This window comes from Chiloscyllium plagiosum, unplaced genomic scaffold, assembly GCF_037043375.1.
Source record: "Chiloscyllium plagiosum isolate Xiang-an unplaced genomic scaffold, Cpla_swu_hap1 HiC_scaffold_17, whole genome shotgun sequence".
Classification (NCBI taxonomy): domain Eukaryota; kingdom Metazoa; phylum Chordata; class Chondrichthyes; order Orectolobiformes; family Hemiscylliidae; genus Chiloscyllium; species Chiloscyllium plagiosum.
In genome coordinates, this window is record NW_028270155.1 from 55954099 (window position 1) to 55975107 (window position 21009).

General features: G+C 41.4%; 1 long non-coding RNA gene and 1 pseudogene across 1 annotated transcript; one reads left to right on the top strand and one right to left on the bottom strand.

The window, feature by feature from the left end:
• The first annotated feature begins 1234 nt into the window (after window positions 1-1234).
• Window positions 1235-3498, top strand: LOC148147345 (uncharacterized; annotated as a pseudogene).
• Window positions 3499-14437: 10939 nt separating this feature from the next.
• On the bottom strand, window positions 14438-20713 carry LOC148147346 (uncharacterized). Its single transcript, XR_015759969.1, has 2 exons — window positions 20004-20713; window positions 14438-17087 (listed from the first exon to the last, which is right to left on the bottom strand). It is a non-coding gene; the product is annotated as an uncharacterized LOC148147346 (long non-coding RNA).
• Window positions 20714-21009: the final 296 nt, after the last annotated feature.

Here is a 21009-nt window from a genome sequence, read left to right on the forward strand (position 1 = left end):
TTGGCATTATTGGAATAAGTATACTCCTTACAAACCTCATCCCTGTTAAAATAAAAATAATTGCTTTATTGTTTTTGACACTGGGTTTTGGACATGCCCAGTCAAAGGTCATCAAGATCAGCAAAAGAAATTGGAATAGTTTAACTCTGAGTAGACAACCCTATGGTGGTTCAGACCATTGCATTATGGTTTGTCTCTATTTTGTTTAGCTGCAGGAACTGGATTTAATTTTATGCACCACTTGGCCTCCGGAAGAGTTTTAGCTAATCCTCTGGAAACAGCAGTTTTATTGATGAGTTTCAAATCTGATCTAAATTTCTAACACTGATATCACCATAAATATAAATATTAACAATAATTAAGATCCTTGGAAAGACTGAAGGGAAGGTATCCCTCAAACTCAAACTCAATATGCAGCCACTGCCAGGTTTATCATATTGAAATGTCCAAGGTTTAAATTTAAACTGGTTCTATAAAAATGTATTTCAAAAACATGCAAATCAGGAACTATAAAATTAAACAATTACATTAGCAGATAACACAAATACATGGATTAACATTTTGACTTGAATATTCCAATTAATGCCCTCTCTTAATATTGCACAGATAAACATACATTTGAATGCAAAAAGGACCCCCTGCATTAGCGGCATTTAAGAGATTTTTTTATTATTCATTCGCGAGATGTGGGCAACATTGGTTAAGCCCATATTTATTCTCCATCCTAATTGCCCTTGAGAAGGTTGTGGTGAGTTGCAGATAAAACAGCAATACTATCAAACAGTACAGGTACTTCTCAGAGACTGTGTTTTGACAGCATGATTTGGCTATAACATCACTGAAAATTAGGGAACGGTATTTTCGAGCCCGCATACCTCTGTTCACAATAGTGTGATTTCAGCGGCGATCGTTTCACATGCTTCTTTCGGCGCATGCGTCGATATCAGCACTGAAATCTCCACGCCGTTCTGCACATTCACTGATGTCAGCTGCTGGTAGAGCATATGAGAGGTACAGTATTATACATTGAGCAGCTTCATCTCAAAAATTAAACTAATGAATGTTCATTGCTCTCTCTCTGAGACAAGAATATTCTTGTATAATTTTCTTGTACAAGCCCTATATAATGCCTGCAGAACTGCATTACTCTGATACAAACCATTTGCCTTTCTAATTTGTTCTTGTACCTACATATCATACAGTCTACTCCTAGAGTATCCTTTTTTTGGCAAAAATGGAAGTGCATACTGACAAAAATGTTAGAAAGAAACGTGCTGGTGATAAAATTGTGGGTGGTGAATGCAAAAGAAAGGCTATAACACAGCAAGAAAAGCTAGATGTTATAAGGCATTTTGAGCAAAAGGAGAGAACATGTGATATAGCTCATTTAACAGGAATGAGGGAGTCTACCTTACGCACCATTAGAGGCAACACTGAAAAGATTAAAGCAAGCTGTATTGCTGGAGCAAGTCTGAGTGCCAGCAAATCTGTGAGGTCATGGCCAAAGGAACTTGAGGAGATGGAGATGCTTCTAAGTGTTGGATAGAAGATCAAACAAAAAAGCGATAACCTTTCTCAACAAAAAAAAACTCAAAATCCTGCAGATGTGCCTGCCTTTAGTGCTAGCAGTGGGGTAATTTGCTGGTTTTAAGTACCGCTATGCATTCCATAATGTAAAGTCAATTTGTGAATCAGGCGAGACTGATTCACAAATGCGCACTGGCATTTCCTCCCATAGTAAAATAAATTGACAAAGAAGGCTACATCTTAAATCAAATCTTTAATTTGGATGAGACAGGTTTATATCTGAAGCAAATGCCAGCAAGAACCTACATTTCTAAGAATGAAGCACATGCTCCAGACTTTAAGGTGGCAAAGGATCATATGACTGTGCTGTTGCGTGCCAATGCCACTGGAGACTTGAAGCTTAAGCCTGTGATGGTGTACCAGGCAAATTTCTTCTGACCTTATTGTTGGTGCTTTGGAAGATATTTTTTAAACAGTATTGCAGGAAAAAAAAATTGAATTTCAAGGCTCTCCTCATCCTGGATAATGCACCAAGCGATCCTGCAACCATCAGTGAGTTTTCTGAAAACATTGAAGTGCTACTTCAACATCCAAACAGAATCTCTCTCATTCAACCCTCGGACCAGGGTGCAATATCAGCTTTTAAAGTTTATTATTTAAGGCGCACATTCAAGACGCTGATTGCAGCTACTGATGGGAATAATAAGGATAATAAAGTTTTTCAATTTTGGAAGAGCTTTAACATCAAATATTCTATTGACATTATTGTGGAGGCCTGTGGTGAGGTCAGTAAGGACTGCCTGTGTGCAATTTGGTGGCAGCTTCTCCTGGATTTTTTTCAAGATTTTACAGGATGTGAACTGTCAGAGAAGCTCCCAAAAATCAAAGAGCATTGTGGTGCCCTTGCAAAGCAGGTTGGCTTTGAAGAAGTGTAAAGTTGAGGATATTGAAGGGCTGCTTGAGTCCCACTGTGAAGACCTCTCTACAGCTGATCTACAACAACTTGTCGCTGAGGGGGGAATGGAAGCTGGAGATAAAAAAAATGAAACTCAGGATGAGAGCTTTCCACTTCTTTCTTTGTCTTCTATCCTGAGGGAAATTGAGAGGCAATTGCAGCTCTTAGAGGACAATGATTATAACGCAGAATGCAGCAGGGTAGCAGTTCATTCAATAAGACATTCAAAAAGGCATATAGTATGCTTGCCTTCATTGGATGGGGTATTGAGTATAAGAGCTGGCAAGTCATGTTAAAATTGTACAAGACATTGGTTCGGCCGCATTTAGAATACTGTGTACAGTTCTGGTCGTGCAGAGAAGGTTTACGAGGATGTTGCCTGGTATGAAAGGTGCTAGCTATGAAGAGAGGTTGAGTAGGTAGGTTTATTTTCACTAGGAAAAAGGAGATTATGGGGGGGATCTGATTGAGGTTTACAAAACCATGAAGTGTATAGACAGGGTGGATAGAGACAAGCTTTTTCCCAGGGTGAAGGATTCAATAATGAGAGGTCATGCTTTCAAGGTGAGAGGTAAAAAAGTTTAAGGGGGATACTTCACAGAGAGGGTGGTGGGCGTTTGGAATAGGTTGCCAGCAGAGATGGTAGAGGCAGGCATGGTAGATTCATTTAAGATGCGTTTGGACAGATGCATGTGTAGTCGGGGAGCGGAGGGATACAAATGCTTAGGAATTGACCAACAGGTTTAGACAGTACATTTTGATTGGCTCAGGCTTGGAGGGCTGAAGGGCCTGTTCCTGGGCTGTAAATTTTCTTTGTTCTTCTTTGTTCTTTATATCAACTGGCACCCTATGAACGGCTTCTTCAAGATAGAAGATAAAGGGCAAAGCAGCATAAACTGAATGTCTTTTTTAAACCACCCCACCAGAAACAGTTAGAAGACAATCAATCACAGCCACCCACTTCTGCAACCACAACTGCACATGGAGGTGGTGATGATTATCATCATCTGCATTAACAATATTTTTTCAATGTAATTTGTCAAATTTACTTTTGTTTCAATAATAAATATGACTAAACTTTCATTTAGGTTGTGCTATACATTTTGTTAGACTTTTGGGTGATTTTTGAGTGATCGTGAGTTATATGTTTTGTTGGTCTGCCCCAACCCCACTTTCCTCATAGGCCCCATTATTTATGTTAAACAATTTTCTATTAAGCTAGGTTTCACTGGAATGCAACTATGGCATTATAGGAGAACTACCTGTGGTATATTAATGAGTGGCGTAGGTAGACATACAATGGTTTTAGAGAGGAAGGTCCAGGATTTTGACCCAGTGATGCTAAAGGAATGGTGATATGCTTCCAAATCTAAATGGTGAGTCTCTTGAAGGAGATCTTGCAGGTGGTGGTGCTCCCTGTATCTGCCCCCCTTGTCCTTTTAGATGGGAGTGGGCATTGAAATAACTCCACGGTGTAGGCATTCCATCACAAAATCACTCTTTATTTACACGTGCACAGTACATGACACTGACCCAGCTAGCTCAGAGCTGGCTCCTAGAGTCAACAGAACCCCTGATACTCCTATTTATATCTGTCAGTTAGGACTCTCTGATAGGACCAGGTTAACACCCCAAACAGGGAACTCATATTCTATGAGATCCACCTGGCTGACCTCATTCCAATCACTACAGTGATGGTTTTAGAAGGTGCAGTCAAAGGAGCCTTGGTGAAATTCTACAGTGCATTTTGTGCTTGAGACACCCTGCTGCTACTGAGTATCGGTGGTATACTGACTAAATGTTTATGAATGTGGTGCTAATCTAGTAGGCTGTTGGGTTCTAGGTGGTGTCAAGCTTCTTGAGTTGGAGTTGCACTCATCCAGGAAGTGGGGGTATTCCATCACAATCTTGACTTATCCCTTGTAAATGGTGAACAGGCTCTGAAGAGTCAGGAGGCGAGTGTTTCAAACATCTTGGAGCCACAATATTAATATGGTTAGTCCAGTTCAGTTTCTAATCAACGGCAACCTACGGGCTACATTCTCCCTACTTTTTCCTTTTGCTGCAGACCTCCAAGGTCCTTGTAAGGCAGTGATTTCTGTATATGGAAGTCAATGCATGTGATCATTGGACACGGTATCTCCAACCAACTTAAAGGAACATTGCCTCCAAGGATATTGAGAGCAGGGGATTTAGCTATGGTGATGTCATTGAATGTCAAAGCATCATGGTTAGATTCTCCCTCATCGGAGATGGCCATTGCTTGGCACTTCTGTGGTCCTAAGGTTACTTGCTACTTTCACTGTTGATGACTTTCCATCACCTTACTGACACCATAAACTAAATAGATTAGGTCGTAATTGGCCAGTTGGATTCTTCTTGTATACAGGACATGTTGGATAATTTTCCACATTGTCTGGTAATGCCAATGGTGTAGCTGTACTGGAGCAGTTTAGCTGAGGGTGCTGCAAGTTCTGGTTCACACACCTTCAGTACTTTTGTTGGAATATTATCAGGGCCCATAATGTTTTTGGTATTCAATGCCTCTTGATATCACATGGAGTGAATCAAATTAGCACCTGTGATGCTGGGGACCTCTGGAGTTGGCTGAGATGAATTTACCACTTGGCACTTCTAGCTAAAGATTGTTTTGAATGCTTCAGCCTTGTCTTTTGCACTGGGCTCCATCATCATTGAGGATGAGGATATTTGTGGAGCTAACTCCTCCAGTGAATTATTTATTTGTACACCATAATTTATGATTCTATGTGGCAGGACTGCAAAGCTTATATCAGATCAATCGGTTAAGGATTTGCTTAACCCTGTCCACTAATTGCTGTTTTGACATGCAAGCAGTACTTTTTTGTAGCTTCATCAGGTTGACACCTCATTTTTTAAGTTCCCTGATGCTGCTCTTGGCATGCCTTCATACACACTTTGTGGAACCAGGATTCAATGCGTGGCTTGCTGGTAATGGTAGAACAGGGAATATGCTGGGCAATGAGGTTGCAGGTTATGCTTGAGTACAATGCTGCTGCTGTGGATAGCCCACATTACCTCATCGATGTCCAGTCTTTCCTTAACCATATATGATGTGGTGCCATAAGACGTCAATGGGTCTAGGGTCAATGTTAAAGTAACTGTGAACACCCAGTACACTACCACCTAGTTTGGTTTGTCCTGCCAGTTGGATAGGATATATACAGGGATGGTGATGCTGTTTTCTGGGACATACTGTGTTAGGTATAATTCTGTGAGTATGACTGACCAGAGTAACTAGTTTGTGAGACAGCTCCACCAAATCCCACCAATTTCCAGATGTCAATAAGGATGATAGGGCTAAAAATTTGCCATTGTCGTTTCTAGTGTCTTCATCAATGCCTGTGGTCCATTTGATTTCATTCCCTTTTTGAGATGTTTTCACAGTTGATACAGCTGAGTGGCTTGCTAGGTCACCTACAATTCACCGATGCTGTGAATCTGGAGTCAAATATGGGCCAGAACAGGTAAGGACCATAGTTTTCGGCAGGAAACAAGAGGTTTTAATAACTCCTGGTCATCATTAGACTTTTAATTACAGATTTCTATTTAAATTAAATTCTACCCCCTGCTGTAGGGGGATCCGAACCCTGGCTACCAGAATATAAATTGGGTCTCTGAATTAGCAATCCAGTGATAACACAAATATGCTGTCACCTCCCCTCATTGATTAGAGATAAGTATTAGTGGAGGTTTGTACTTCTAATTTAATTACCAATTTAAAACGGATGTCTGCAGGGAATGATATGGCACAAGATGACGGTCTTCAATTTGAGTTAAAGGAGTCTGGCTCTACTCCAAGTCAGAGGTACTGTAGTTTCCATGTAGCAGGGAGAATGAATCAGTGACAATTCTCCTATCTCAACTTAAGTCAAGAAAAGTATGTGATGTTTCTATTTCTTAAAGAAGGTGTTCACTGAAATCTGCCACTTCTTGCCAGCAGATCCCAAACCTCAAGATTTGGGAGAGCGAAAATGTGATTGTGACCTCAACCTTTTTTGTATGAGGCTACCTACAGGCTGGAGCAGGCGATATCTACAAAATAATACAGTTTCCCATGAATTTTGTTTTATTTTAGGGAGATGACTGACACTCTATGTGCAAAATAGAGAAATACATTGTACAGTATTCTGCAAAATGTGCAGAGTGAAGACACAGTTTCACTATGATAAAGAGTTTCCCCAAAAATAAAAGGTGCATATGACTGCTCACGTCGCTTTATGAGCACGAGTAAATTCAGAGCTGTACTGCAACCACACCGTGTTCAACTCTCTCAATATAGTGCATGATCATACTCAAGCATCATGCAGGTCCATGCCTGGTTCTGCCAATCATGATGATTTGTGTCAGTCTGCTGTACTATCAGCATTTGAGTCTAAATGGCAACAAGGGTTATCCACTGACTATCTGGCACTTCTTTGATGTGTAATACATGCATACTCAGTGTACATGAGAGCCACTACCATCCTGCACACCTTTGGGTTGTTCAAGCAACACTTCCACTTGCTGGGCCACTCTGGAGCCTTGCACTATGTTCCAGAATACTGCCACAAACCATCGTGGTCTGTTGTATCCTCCACAATCTTGCCACCATGAGTGCATAACCCTGATCCCAGATATACAGTATGAAGAAGAAGGAACAGGAGGAAGCGAACTGGAGAAAAAGAGGAGGCAATCAATGCAGCTCCTGTCTAGGGGCATTGCTTAGCTAACCGTGGTACCTTATAAAACAAATAAATTATATGTGAGAGGTGGAATTGGTGGGGAAATGTATGGAGCAGAATGTGCATATGTGGGGTTTCCTCCAGTTGAAAGCATTACAATAACTGATGTACAAGTTCTTGAAGGAGGAGAGGGTCTGGAAAAACTTACAAGTGGATTTAGGGAGAGAATTTCAGACAGTGGTACCTGAGTGCCTCAAAGCATTGACACTCAGATGTTCACATTATAAGTACCATACAAGTTCAAGTTATAAAGTAGTAGTAACATAGGTTTTTAATCAGGTGTACAAATAATGAGATGAATCTCAATATGCCAAATTAAAAAATGGCAACATACATAGGTTTTAAATGTGATCAGCAGCAAAGCTTATTGCACAAATTTGGAAAAGGAACCTATTTACTTTGTCGCATTTGCTAGCTAGGGACCTCTCAACATTTCTGGTATGGATTACTGGATTTGTACACATATATCTAAGTCGGATAGTTTCAAGCACCCATGCAATGATTCAGATCAGTCAATTAAACAACCAATATTGTAAAAAGGCAGAGAACTTTCAGGTCATACCTATTTCTGGCTAAATTGTAAAGAAATAAATTTGAATAACCGGAACTAATTCTGTTAATTGAAATAAACAGATTTCAGTGATTCGTCTGAGGAGTGGATGAGTGTACCATTAAAGACGTGTGTTATAGGAGTTGGAGGCTTTTATGGGGAGAGTGGTTTTTCAAACAGGAAACAAATGGTACCCACGTTGCTTTGTGAGCTTCCACACCTAAACCTATAAAAATAGAACCAGTGATGGAGATTTTTGTCACAGCATGCAAAGAATCCTCTAATTTAACACCAGATTTGATGGAAATTTCCACAATGCATTAATCTGTTATACTTCGGTCATCCAAACTCACAAGGAAATATTTTTTGTCAATATATGTTCTGAATGTGAAAAGAAAATGTCAACTGATATCCTGTGACTGCCAAAGATAGTGGCCTCTATCAGAGTTGCATACATAATAAAAGGTAAAGTACTATCATAGTACTACTGCATCATAGGGCAGCTCTCTCTTTAAAGAGAGATAACTGGCGGTGGTTTAACCTGAGCGTCAAGTGAGGGGAGAAGTTGAGAAAGAGAGTTTTTCATGGTGCATTTTTTCTCCACAAGTGGTGCAAGAATTGAACACCTACTGTTGTCATAAATCAGTATCACAAACTAGCCATCCAGCCAACTGAGATAACCAACCCCTACAAACAAATATCACAAAGCGCATTGTCATAATGAATATACATGCCTGTATCACAATGGTCATCATGACAGATCATGAGGCTATTCAATATAGTCCATCTTGTGCATTTTGGACAGGTGCAGCTTGCCAAGCCCTGCACACCTCTGTGTTTAAAAGGATACACAGACATGGTAGCTATAGCTGCTGTGGAGCTAGGTGCCCATAGAGGAAAATGTCAGCATCACATTCACAGACAACTCCTCAGTGACTGCTGATTTATGAAGGAGCTATTTTACAGCCTACTTTTTTCCCCACTTCCTGAGCATCTCTCACATCTCCAAGTATATGACCAATCTTTCAATCCTGTACCCATATCAGAACATTATAAACATGAAGTTTCTTGGTCCTATATCATTGCTGTCAGGTAGCAATGTTGGAATGTAGCAACATTAGGAAGTAGGGTATTTAACTCTCTTGTCATTCAATTAGTTTATGGCTAATGTTCTTGACTCAATGTACTTTGTCCCACTTGGTTCAGTATCTTTGCATAATGAAAATCCATCAATCTCTATTTTGATTTCATAGCACCATCAGAATACTGTCTAATTGTATACACATAAAGGAAAAGTAAAATGTGAAGTACTTAAGTCAATAACACTGAAAATAAATCTCAAACTTTAATTTTACAACCAACAAACTTTGCATGAAAATTAGGATTGAAAACAGTAGTTCTGCATTATAAGAAAAAATTTTGGATGGAGTGCAAGACAGGTTTTTATTTAATAAGAAGATTATTATTAAATGGGTCACTGAGAAATTAAACCTGAATTTAATAGTGGGCTTGGTAACCCAAGATATCATCAATACCATTTGTTTCTCTCCATCTAGCCTTCAAAACCATCCTCGTTTCCCACTACGGTACCTGATCCCTTTGCATCCTAAAAGCGAGGGATTTAGCTCATCCTGGTTGGCACTATTGTCCTTGCAGCTTCAGCAGTGAGCTACTATTGAGTTCTAACATTGCTGGGAAAGCTGGAGATTTTAGCCCATCGAACTGGCCAGCAGCTCTTGAAAATGTGACTTTCTGTCCACTGAGAAGCAGAGGTCCAACCTTCAGCTTGTTATTATACTGCCCTGGTACATTATTGCTGTACAGGGTTGTTTGGCGTCGGTCCGTTTGGGGCTGACATTTCCTCTGGGGTGAGATAAGTTCCTTTTCCATAAAATCCAGATTTTTTTTTCGTGGCACAGAATTTTATTTGATTTTATAATAATCCTTTGCTGTGAAGGATACTTTCAGATCCCAGAGAACTGAAACCTCCCTGTCACAGAAGGAGTACAAGAAAACAATGAATATGGAGTGACACAAAACTCATAAGTTAAATGTGAGGAGGATGGTAATGGACAAAGGATGGGGGAAAGGGTGGATCCGTGGAAGATGAAGGCAGAGAAGTGTGGAGCAATATATTTTGGGAGATTGAGAGGTTTTCAAAATCATGGGCCAGCCAAAGTAGACAGAAAGAAACTGTTGCCATTGCTGGAATCAGAGGCAAATGAATTTAAAACATCACAAGGATAAACAGTTTTCTGCAGTGAGTGGTGAGGATTTGGAATGCAATGTCTAAAAGGATATCAAAGGAAGATTCGATTGCACCTTTCAAAAGAGAAATGGATAACACCTGAAAGGTAAACAATGCTCATAAATGGGGAAAGGGCAGAGGAGTGAGATTAGAATTATTTTACAGAAAACTGGCAAGGCTTGATGTGCTGAATGATCTCCTTCTGTGGTATAACCAGTTTATAGGGGGCACTATAAAAATAAATTATTGATGTTGGTAGCTAGTTCTAAATTAACCACTTTATGGATCACTAAGTTTCCCTTGAGTTCCTTACTGAAGATTATCTAATATATGACTACTTTTTAATTCCCTTCCACATCAAAATATTATTTTATTCCCTTTTCAACCCACTTCACCGTTTCAAAGTATTGTCTCTAGTCGCCACGTGCTTTCCAAACTTTTTTTCGCCCTGTGACCCCATTTCGGGGCTTTAAAGTTGTCATGACTCTGTGAGAACAGCGATGGAAAAGACCTGTTACAGGGGGAGGGAAGGAAGTGAACAGCTGTTGTAAATTGGTGCCAAACTTTGGGGAAAACCTATTTTTTTCCTCGAAGGATGTCTTACTGTTCGCCGACAGGAATAACTGACATCAGCCCTGTAAATTTTCTTTGAATCTACTTAAGAGTGCTTGGATATGCCTTTGAAATATGAAGACCAGTGTTTTTACCTATGAAACATAAGGGAATTCTCATTTTATGAATTAAGTTCTCTTTTACAAAATTTAAACCATATTGAACTCAAGGGAAGTTTTTAAAAAAAAAATCGTAATTGCAAAAATTTAAAGTATTTTGAACTGTTTTAAAATATATATATAGAACATAGAAAAATACAGCGCAGTACAGGCCCTTTGGCCCTCGATGTTGCGCCAATCCAAGCCCACCTAACCTACACTAGTACACTAGTACACTACTACATCCAATGCCCGTTTAAATGCCCATAAAGAGGGAGAGTCCACCACTGCTACTGGCAGGGCATTCCATGAACTCACGACTCGCTGAGTAAAGAATCTACCCCTAACATCTGTCCTATACCTACCCCACCTTAGTTTAAAGCTATGCCCCCTCATAATAGCTGACTCCATACGTGGAAAAATGTTCTCATGGTCAACCCTATCTAAACCCCTAATCATCTTGTGCACCTCTATCAAGTCACCCCTAAACCTTCTTTTCTCCAATGAAAACAGCCCCAAGTGCCTCAGCCTTTCCTCATACGATCTTCCTACCATACCAGGCAATATCCTGATAAACCTCCTCTGCACCCGTTCCAGTGCCTCCACATTCTTCCTATAGTATGGCGACCAAAACTGCACACAATACTCCAGATGCGGCCACACCAGAGTCTTATACAACTGCAACATGACCTCAGTACTCCGGAACACAATTCCTCTACCAATAAAAGCCAGTACGCCATATGCCTTCTTCGCCGCACTATTTACCTGAGTGGCAACTTTCAAAGATCTGTGTACATGAACACCAAGATCCCTCTGCTCATCCACACTACCAAGTATCCGACCATTAGCCCAGTACCCCGTCTTTTTGTTACTCTTACCAAAGTGAATCACCTCACACTTAGCTACATTGAACTCCATTTGCCACCTTTCTGCCCAGCTCTGCAACTTATCTATATCCTGCTGTAACCTGGCACATCCTTCCTCACTGTCAACAACTCCTCCGACTTTCGTATCATCCGCAAACTTGCTCACCCAACCATCCAGCCCCTCCTCCAGGTCATTTATAAAAATGACAAACAGCAATGGTCCCAAAACAGATCCTTGCGGAACACCACTAGTACCTGCACTCCAAGATGAACCTTTACCATCGACTACTACCCTCTGTCTTCTTCCAGCCAGTCAATTCCTAATCCAAACTTTCAACTCACCCTCAATGCCATACCTCCGTATTTTTTGCAGTAGCCTACCATGGGGAACCTTATCAAACGCCTTACTAAAATCCATATACACCACATCTACCGCTTTACCCTTGTCTACCTCCTTAGTCACCTTCTCAAAGAATTCAATAAGGTTTGTGAGGCACGACCTGCCCTTCACAAAACCATGCTGACTATCCTTGATCACATTATTCCTATCCAGATGTTCATAAATCCTATCCCTTACAATTCTCTCTAAGACTTTGCCCACAACAGAAGTGAGACTCACCGGCCTATAGTTACTAGGGTTATCCCTACTCCCCTTCTTGAACAAGGGAACCACACTTGCTAGCCTCCAGTCTACTGGCACTATTCCTGTAGACAACAAGGACATAAAAATCAAGGCCAATGGCTCTGCAATCTCCTCCCTTGCTTCCCAGAGAATCCTAGGATAAATGCCATCAGGCCCAGGGGACTAATCTATTTTCACCCTTTCCAGAATTTCCAACACCTCTTCCCTACATACCTCAAAGCCGTCCATTCTAATTAATTGTGACTCAATATTCACATCAGCATAATGTCCTGTTCCTGAGTGAATACTGACGAAAAGTATTCATTCAGTGTCTCCCCAATCTCTTCAGCCTCCACACGCAACTTCCCACTACTATCCTTGACTGGACCTATTCCTACTCTAGTCATTCTTTTATTCCTGACATACCTATAGAAAGCCTTAGGGTTTTCCCTAATCCTACCAACTAAGGACTTGTCATGTCCCCTCCTTGCTGCTCTTAGCTCTGTCTTCAGATCCTTCCTGGCTACCTTATAACTCTCAATCGCCCCAATTGAATCTTCACGCCTCATCTTTACATAGGCCGCCCTCTTCCATTTAACAAGGAATTCCAATTCCTTATTAAACCACAGCTCCCTCACACGACCCTTTCCTCCCTGCCTGACAGGTACATACTTATCAAGGACACTCAATAGTTGCTCCTTGAACAAGCTCCACATATCAATTGTGCCCATGCCTTGAAGCCTACTTTTCCAAGCCACGCATCCTAGGTCGTGCCTCACCGCATCATAATTTCCCTGCCCCCAGCTATAACTCTTGCCCTACAGTGCACACTTATCCCTCTCCATCACTAGAGTAAAAGTCACCGAATTGTGGTCACTGTCCCCAAAGTGCTCACCTACCTCCAATTCTAACACCTGGCCTGGTTTGTTACCCAGAACCAAATCCAGTATGGCCTCACCTCTTGTTGTTATATGAATAAAACTATAAAGAACCTTCTGCTGAAATTTGAAATGAGAAACACTGTTGTAGTGTCTCCCTGTATTGACATTACTGTCGGATCTCGCAAGTGGCAGCTCGAGCCCAAAGCTCCAGAACTTTGTATCCGCTCTAACCGACACCAAACGGACACGCTTCACCGCTCTCCCGTTATTGTGTGAAAACGCCACGGCGGTCTGGGGAAGAGAAATGTCATCCAGCGAGAGTAAACCTGAGGCTAACCCGCGCAAAGTGCCAGTGCCGCAGTTTTTCGCTAAACTGTCAACGTTGATAGAAAAGCCGGAGGTGCACGCCCTAACTGTAAGTGCAGCCTCATTACCATAGCAACGCGGCCCAGTGCGCAGGCAGAAACCGCCCTTTTTTGTTCGGAATTACTTTATTGTCACATGTACACATTCGCCATTTTCGGTGCATTCTTAGGCACAAAGACATCGAAGTACAAAATCTTAGGGACAAATTAGAAAATTGAGGGTTCAGCATTATAGTCTTTCCAAAACAGGGAGTCCACGCTGCGCTTCACCCAGGCCGGGAATCTGTCCTGTGATTCCTCATGGCAGGGAGTCCAGGCTGCGATTTTTCTATTCACATATGAGGTCATGCCCAACTCCTACATCCACCTTCCCTGCAGCTTTGGGGTTTTGCAACAGGCACTGTTGGGCACAGGTCACTCTCAAAAGTTGGCAATTTTAACTTCTGGATAATGGTAGAGAGATTAATAATTCTGAGTATGGGGTGGAAATCAATGGTTCTTCTGTGGGTGGAAACCACAACTGGTTAAAGTGGTAGGAGACTGTTTGTTCCAGGGACTTTCAGTAATTGCCCCAGAGTCGTTTGTTCTTGATCCACCAACTGAGCTTGGCATTTATGTAGAGCTCTGCATTTCTCTTCTGCAGTTCCCTCACCATACCTGGTAGTGAATAAGACAACCAAAATAAATGCATATTGCCCACTTCCAGCAATAGGGAGTCAGAGATATAGCTTGATGGACCCCACATGATGAAGTAGCTGACCAGGAGACAATCCCCACTCCTACTAAGTACTGGCAGGATGTTCAAAGTTTGTGAGAACTCGTAGCTCGGGTGCTCGTTGTTGTGGTTCTGTTCGCCGAGCTGGGAATTTGTGTTGTAGACGTTTCGTCCCCTGGCTGGGTGTGAGAAACAAAAGCTCACTCACTTTAATAATTTCAGTCCGAGACAAATATCTGAATCCGCCATTTATTTATACACCTATAGGTGGGTGCCCTGTCTCATTACCAGGTAAGGTAATGACAAAATGCACACCAAATCCAACAAACTCTCGAAATTTATACAGTTTGAATCCCCATATTTTTCCTTATTCCATTGTTTGTTCCCTGCTTCGCTTACGTCACTCATTTCCTTAAGAATTATCCCACAACTTCTGTTTATCCTGTTTTGTCCGTGACAAACTCTTATCTCTGACTCCCATAAGGGTGTTTGACGTCAGTCTATTATAGATTATTGATTAGGCATATCTTTTCTTCTATCAGCATCTATTTCCATCCAGAGGCCACTTTGACCTCTTTGATTAGGGTTTGTTCCTGTGTCCCCGTGTAAGGGGGAAACAGATGCTTTCCTGTTTGCCCATATATCCACCATTGTTCTGTATTCACGTCTCATGCTTTCTTTTTGCTGAATATGTATTTTCTCATTCCCATTCTGTATCAGAATTTATACTTGCAGAAATAACATTAATTCATTTATATCCCACAATTTCCCCTTTTCCTTTTCATTACTATCTGTTATCTTCTGCATTTTTGTCTCTTTTTTTTTTAACATTGTTCCCAAAATTCGCAAGCATCATTTCAGAGATTTCATCCATCTTAGTCTCACTCATCTCCTTATTATTTAGTTGATAAAGTTCCTCTGTCAAATGTCCCCTCAGGGGCATTCTTTTCATCAAGGCTGTTTCAATCAGCCTCTGGGTGAGCCCTCGTATACAGGGTGTGACACAACAGCCAATGACCACCAATACCCCGACTACTACTATCAGGGAAGTAAGGATAAAAACCACCACCCCCTTTCTCTGCTAAAATCATATCAAGGGCTATTCTGTTTTCCCATGCCATCCAACTTGTCGCATCAAGCTGTTCTGATATTCCTTTAACCGCCTCTCTTGTATAATTTTATAAATCGCTGTTGATTATAAAAAATGTAATTTATCCAGTCTACATTTTTATTAATTGTTGCCCACCAAAAGAGAGCTGACTCAAAGCCTGCTGCAATCTGGTTACGAGCTTTGAATTCAGGTACTCCCCTAGGGACTCCTACCGAATCAAGATAAATCCTGTCATCAAAAGAATTATCTAACAGTAATCTCTTACCCCTTCCCTTTTTCCCTACTATCTTTTCCTTCTCAAATGCCAGGGTAAATGGAATTGCCAATTGTACAATTGCGCATATCCCTCTCCAATCCAGAGGGAGGGTGGGTCTCAATATTTTTCCTCCACAGTACCACCACAGATCCGCTCGGGGAACCTTTAATGCTGAGTAGTTCCCTCCCTTCTTCGTTTCGGTAACATTCTTAATCTCTGTACATAATTTCAGCTCCCCCAAATGTCTCGACCGACTCGTACCTCGCCTGTGCACACATGACGTGTGATTTCCAACTGCAGCGGAAAATGTGGGGGGAACTTTTGCATCTTTCTCCTCCAAGGGAGGGAACATCAGAGATAGGGAGGTACAATTCCTATCATTCCATGCAGTCTCATCCTGATACAGGGCTATCATACATTTCATGCCCTTCCTGTCTCGCTTCCACCCGAGCGGAAAGGGAACCACCTGGGCCACTGGCCTACCGGAGGCACATGCATAGCAATTGCTTTTGTTCAGACTTTTTACAGTATACTTTACTCATTCAACCCAGGCATTTGTATCCCCGTACCCAGTCTCTATCTCGATGGTCTGTTTCAAATCCTTTACCTCTATAATTTTTACTACTGTAGGATCATTGGGAGGAGTGAAAGGTTGTATCTCATTACCCAGTAATTCTACCCATTTTTCCCTGTCCTATGCTAATTCAAAAACAACAGCCCACAAACTCCTTCCTATTTGCTTTCATTTCAATCCCAAATGTTTCATTTAATTGTACCTCATAAGTGCCACCTCCCAAAACCGCTCCGTGCCATGTGGTTTTTCTTATCGTTAAATATATGGGGTTACACTTTTTATTGGGACAATCGCGTGCTGGTCGGAAGGGGGCCCGGTGTATTGTGACAAAACCATTATACCAGGTACCATCCCCGAGGCCATCCCCATAGGACTTAAGATGTATCTCTGAGTTGCGGTATTGTCTCTGATTAGCTACATTCCCACAATTTACTAAGCTACATATATCAGTGTCTATTACTTGTGGATTATCAGACTCAGGAACCATTAATAATACATATGAAAATGATATGTGACAAAATCCTAATACCAAGAGGGCTAGCATCATAACTCTAAGCATTCCCAGTATCCTGATCATTATGCTAAAACACAAAAAGGCTTAATATACAATCTTACAGAAATAATCCCGCGCCCGCATCGCCACTGTATAGTCAATTACTCAAAGTCTCTTTAGTCTGAGTTTCAGCGGGTCTTGTGTTGATTCGGCTGTCCAGACTTCTTCCTCAACTGGAGGGTCCACTGGCCCTTTGATCCGAATGTAGTGAGTCCAGCCTTTCTCCACCGTCCTTATTGCCGTTTCGGTAGTCAAAAGAGCCTGGTACGGCCCTTCCCAGTCTGGCTGCAGCTTAGTCTCTGTCCATGATTTTATTAAGACCCAATCTCCTGGCCGGATGGGATGAACAGCAAATTCAAGGGGCGGAGTCTGTGCCAATAGACCCTGTTTTCTGAGGAAAGATAAAGAGGAGGACAAGCCCAGTATATACTTGTTTAAAAACAAATCTTTAGTTTCGGGAATTGGCAATTCTCCCTGTGTTCCCAGATAAGGTAATTCAAATAAGATTTCATAGGGGGATAGTCCCAAATCTTTCCTCCGCCAAGGGACAAGCCCAAAAGGCATCCTTTAAATCTATCACACTAAACCATCTGTAATCATGAGGGATCTTACTTAATAACGTGTAGGGGTTTGGCACCACTGGGTGCCTGATCTGTACTATTCGATTTAATGTTCTCAAATCCTGCACTAATCGATAAGTTCCATCAGATTTCCACACTGGTAGAATTGGGGTATTATAAGGAGACATACATGGCTCCAACAAACCATCTCTAATCAGTCCCTCAATTACTGGCTGCAGTCCCCGTTTACCTTCTATGGAAATAGGATATTGTCGTTCACAGACAACGTCCCCTTTCTGTTTTAAATTTATTGTAAGGGGAGGGATCTGTAGTTTTCCACGATTCCCTTCTCTAGCCCATACTATAGGGTCTATCTCTCTCTCTGCATCCTCTGTCAACATTGCCAGTTGTACAACTAATTCTTCTTCCTGAATTCCAATCTCCAGTCCTAAAAGGATAATTAAATCTCTCCCCAGTAAGTTACTTCCTATATCAGGGATATACAGCAGTTCCCCTGTGATCCTATCCTTAGGACCTTCTATCATCATAGGTTCAAATAGTGGAACAGTAAATCCTTCCCCTTTCACCCCCGAAACAGTAATTGACCGTGTAAACATTTCTACTTTCTTTGGTTTTAAAATTCAGCGATGACCGTGCTGCCCCGTATCTACTAGGGAGATTACCTCCTCCCTACACGGTCCCACCATCAAGTTTATCAAGGGTTCCTGGTGAGCCCCTGAGGGCAGGAACCCCTGACACCCCTATTCTTCAACAAAATTCATAAGTGGAATTGCCTTTTCTTCCCTTCGTAGATCAGGACACTCCCGCTTAAAATGCCCTATCTTTCCACAATAATAGCATCCTGCCTGTGGAGACTTCCATCTCTGCCCCTGTCGCTCAAACCCTCTATCAAATGTTCCCCCTTGTCCTCTCCCTCTTTACAAACACTTTCTGTGCCTCTCTCAACAATTCATCTAATGGTTTTTCACTCCATCCTTCTATCTTCTGTATCTTTCTCTGTATGTCTGGCCATGCTCTTGTCACAAAATGTACTTTCAAAAGACCCTGTGCCACTGGGTCCTCAGGGTTCATTCCAGAGTATTTCCGCATTGAGTCCCTTAATCTTTGCAAGAAAGCTGAGGGAGTCTCTAATTTCAAAGGCTTTAATCAAATTCTGTGACTTCGGAACTGCCTCCCTTATTCCTTTTAGAATCAGGTCTTTCAATTCCCTCATTTCTTCTCTATGCTCCGGGTTTTGGTTTTCCCACTGGGGGTCTCTGAGGGGAAACTTCATCTCTCCCTGTCCAGCATCCCCATCTCCAATCGGGTGTTCCCTGTCCCATATTTTAATGGCAGTTCCTCGTACAAGTCCCCTTTCCTCCCCAGTAAATAATATATTCAAAATAGACATTAATTCAGCCCAGGTATACAGACTGGGCCCCAAAAATTGAACAATTTGTTCAGACAACCCCACCGGATCCTCAACCAGGACCTCCATTTCCTTTTTAAATGTTCTGACCTCCCCACTGGTGAGGGGGGCACTTACAAACCCAATCTCTTTGTCCCCTATGGGTACCTCCCAAAGGGGATAAGTCGTTACGTTTTTCCCCTTTTTCTTTTTTTTAAAGAAATATTGCAATATTTCTAGCTCCCCATAACTTCAAACACCAATTCATCAATTCATGCTTGACTAACCTTCAAAGCCTGTTCCTCACGTATAAATATATTTATATATATTTACGTTCATTTCTTCAGTATTTAATAGTCAAAATGCAAAATGCATACAGTTCCCAATTTTGCAATTCACTGTAATTACCCAGTTTTAGTCCTTTAATTTAGATCCAGAATTAGTTTCCTTAAATAGTCCTGACCAATCATTGCTCAATTACAATACTATAAGTCGTAAAATAATCAGAACTTGCCTTAAAAGAATTTGTCTACTCAAGTTTTTTTAAAAAAAAAACTTCTAATGCATGAACAATGGCTGAATCCAAGGTCACAGATATTAACCATAGAATTTTGCTTTTACTACAATCTAATGTTGAACTGAAACTTCAACTGTCCTCCATAAATCGCTTTTATGTAAAGATAAAAGAGATTAGTTAGAAACTGATAGTAAGGCAGTCATGATCTGTAAAAAGAACAGGAGTTATCATTCCTTTTTTTTTTCTTCATAATCACAATAGAATCCTTAACCTTAAAAGAAATCATGTTAAATTTCCATAACAAAAATCAGATTCAAAACAGTCCTGGAACTCAAGCTCCAGGGAATAAAACACAAACATTCAATCACCAACAAACAAATGTTCACTCAAACCAAATCACAAAGGGTTAAACTTCCTACCAGCTGTACAGCTCTTTTCATTCTCTCTCTCTCTCTCGCACATTGACATATAAACTCAGATATTCACAAACCCAGTCTTCGTCCGATCTGTACTTTGGCCAGAAGACAGCGGGACGAAGAATGGAGTCCTTAGTCCATACAAAGCAACAATATTTAATCATCTTTCTCCCTTGCACAAGTATTATTTTGCCAATTTCCACAACATCCTGCCCAAAGGACTTTCCGGAGGAATGTTGTAAGGGACCCCGCCTCCATTTCCATTGTCTTTTCCTTACTTTGTTTCCCCGGAGGCTTTTTTCTTACCCAAAGCGCAAGCCATATTGAGTTCCTTCGTTAGTCCCTTATTAACTACTAAAACTCAATCCCGGCCACCAAGGCAATACTTAAAAGTCAATTTTCTTACCTTGGTCTGTGCACAGAGTTGCCTGGCCCCTTTTGTCACCGTATTTTCTATCGAGCTCCTATCACTGTCTGATTCAGATGTCTCTCTTATAGGATTCACATCAGTCACCCAAGGGAGCAGACCAAACCGGGACACGAGACCGCTCCTCAATGGGGAACGGGACGCGTCTTCCCAGTGTCCAAGGCCAGCCACTCCCCCCGGTGATGGAAGAAAATCCCGGACACGAGCCCCCAATTGTGAGAAACAAAAGCTCACTCACTTTAATAATTTCAGTCCGAGACAAATATCTGAATCCGCCATTTATTTATACACCTATAGGTGGGTGCCCTGTCTCATTACCAGGTAAGGTAATGACAAAATGCACACCAAATCCAACAAACTCTCGAAATTTATACAGTTTGAATCCCCATATTTTTCCTTATTCCATTGTTTGTTCCCTGCTTCGCTTACGTCACTCATTTCCTTAAGAATTATCCCACAACTTCTGTTTATCCTGTTTTGTCCGTGACAAACTCTTATCTCTGACTCCCATAAGGGTGTTTGACGTCAGTCTATTATAGATTATTGATTAGGCATATCTTTTCTTCTATCAGCATCTATTTCCATCCAGAGGCCACTTTGACCTCTTTGATTAGGGTTTGTTCCTGTGTCCCCGTGTAAGGGGGAAACAGATGCTTTCCTGTTTGCCCATATATCCACCATTGTTCTGTATTCACATCTCATGCTTTCTTTTTGCTGAATATGTATTTTCTCATTCCCATTCTGTATCAGAATTTATACTTGCAGAAATAACATTAATTCATTTATATCCCACACTGGGTGATATCCTCAGTGCTTGGGAGCCTCCTGTGAAGCGCTTCTGTGATCTTTCCTTCTGCATTTGTAGTGGTTCGAATCTGCTGCTTCCGGTGTCAGTTCCAGCTGTCCGTTGCAGTGGTTGGTATATTGGGTCCAAGTCGATGTGTTTATTAACTGACAACCGGAAGCGGCAGGTTCAAACCACTAC